A 2631-nucleotide genomic window follows, 5' to 3' on the forward strand; every position below is an offset into this window, starting at 1 on the left:
ACGCCGACGTGCCACTTCCCTCGCGCGGCGGTGCGGCGGCGTGCGCGAGCACGTTGGCCCGGCGAGCTCCGGGAAGCTTTGCACATCCGAAAACCAGGCCTCGTGCGGTTTTCCCCTTTGTTAGGCGGCCTCGGCATCGTGCCACGCGCGCGTGTGTGTGCGGTTGCGTACGGCCGGTCGGCGATGGTTGGCCAGTCCCTACGTAGGCGACCGACCGAACCGATTAGCGATCGGCCTCGTACGCACGCATGTGCTCTGGGCGTGCCGTGTGTCCAAGTTGGAATGGAGCTCGCATCCGGCGTGTTGTTCTTTTATCGGCAAGACGGAGCTCAGCATTGACGCTGAGAAGGACAGGTGTGGTTTCCATAACGGGAAAAGCGTCGGCAACAAGTAAGCGCAGGTTTTCGCAAAAAAAAGAAAAGTAAGCGCAGGTGCACACTTGTCGTGGCGAGGAGCAAGGCGACCCCCCAACGGCTGCGCCTACCCGACCAGCCTGCGAACGCCGGAGAGCAACCTAGGGACGCAACGCAAGGAGGAACAGATGGCAGCCGGCGCGGCCGATCGGTCGGACGGCGCTGGTTGCACTTCGCAGGTTGCGGCAGCGAGCAGCATGAAAAGTGCTACTATGAAACAAGAAAGCACCACTGTTGTAATTAAGAAAGAAGGCATAGAATTGCTAGCAGTACTAATCTGGTGTGTATGCTCGTTGATCACTTGATGCTGAGGCGCTTGAGTGGTTAGCCAACTGCCATATCCAACATCCCAACTTGCAATCAGCTTATGCAAATGGAAGGAACCATATCCGAGTTCAGAGTTGGATGACTCTCGCAGGAGTCGGCCTAAAGGCCACATCTCTGCTGCGTCCCATCGCATCATGACGATCTCCCCAATCATGCTGATGCCAACACAATAATCTCTATCCTAAAAGCACTTCTATTTTGTTTGGCAGCATCCTAAAAGAAGTTCGGTGCTGAATGCCAAAAAAAAAGGGTACTTTTTCAGTTGGTCAACTTCCTCACCGTCTAACAAACTATCCGCCGACCTCAGAGTTAAATGTCAACGTTACCTCGAGATCAAAGTTCAGGCTCTCTTTTTTTTTTTTGCAGCTGCTCTTGTTTTAAGAGGACGTTGACTCTCTTTCCAAGAGAAAGATTACTGGTTTAGACGTTGACCCTTTTGGCTGGAACACAGAGCAAAGCAAGCGCACAGCTTTTCTTCCCACTGCATGTAGAGTAATTTGCAAGCAGCAGGGGTTTGACATCCCTCCAAGACTTGCTGTTCAGACCACTGATTGGAAATGATTTACACGTCCGTACTGTTCACAGTACACACACGGACCAAATTTTCTTCTAAAGGTTCCATGTATCATGTATGGAACTCGAAATGAATTACTAGCTGAACCTTACGTCTACGCATGCAGTAGTTGCTCGACGTTGAATATCCAACGCAGCGTCGCTTGAAGTAAAAGGGATCGTGTGCGTCGCTTCATATCTGCCCAAGATCCTCTCGACCGCGCAGATCATACCCGGCGCACCGTTGGCCTCTCGTTCAACTGCACCGGTCCATGCAACCTCGCCGGCGCACCGGCGTTCAAGAAGGTCAAAGGGCCGCCACCTGCTACAGACGTACAGAGCTGAGTGGGGGGTGCCTTTGGCAACGAAAAGCAAGTCTCTGAACTTCTATAGGTTCAAGAATTCTACGGTATGTGCCAAATCTTCCAAGAATTCCTAAAAAAAAAATTCCTACAATGCAAAGAGGGCCTAGACGCCTAGTAGAATGATTTCTCGCACAAAAAAACAAAAAAACAAGAAGGCTAAACTGAGGCCAATCAAATCGGATTAGTTCACGTTCTAATCGCAACGAAAAGCAAGTCTCTGAATGGAAGTAGGCAACTTGGCGACTAGAACTAGGCGACGTATATGTTCCGAAACAGAACTAGTAGCGTGGGAGCTGAAGCACTCCCCTGAAACTTTCGTATGACTATTGTCATTTTAGCTCAGACGATGCAAGCACTCGACACCTTGGAGCTTGGTTGGTTGATCGCTGCCGCCCCCGCAAAGCGCAACCCCTTTCCATCGACCCGACGCGCCTGCCGCCATGTGTGCGGTGTGGCGTGCTCTCCTCCGGCGTACGCCCGCGAACTGGCGACGCACAGGTCGGGTGGGTGCAGCCGTTGGGGGATCGCCTTGCTCGTAGCCACGACAAGTGTCCAGCCGCTGCGCTTGCTTGTTGCCGACCCGCTCTTCCCCTTTCCCCTTGTGGAAATCACCACACTTGTCTGTCTCTACACCACGCCGGATGCGAGTCCGTGGCCTGCAAGCCGGGTCAGAGACGCGTCGCCGTGGGGGATTCCGGCAACGGCAAGCATATCAATAATCGGCACCGTACCAGACCATTGACTTGTGGACTACAGGGTACACATATATGGCCATCAGTCGTGTTCCATGGAGTGGTGCTACTACATTCTTTATTTCTTTTAAGCAGCAGCATAATGAGTTTCGTCGGTGCATGTAAGGAAAAACCTATCCGTCGGTGTACTCCATCCGTTTCCATTTTGTAAAGAATGGATCGACACATACGGCAAATTAACATCGGGAGCGTGGAGGTGGAGCCAGCGCCGTCGGTCGGTCC

Source organism: Aegilops tauschii, chromosome 1 (genome assembly GCF_002575655.3).
Source record: "Aegilops tauschii subsp. strangulata cultivar AL8/78 chromosome 1, Aet v6.0, whole genome shotgun sequence".
Lineage (NCBI taxonomy): Eukaryota > Viridiplantae > Streptophyta > Magnoliopsida > Poales > Poaceae > Aegilops > Aegilops tauschii.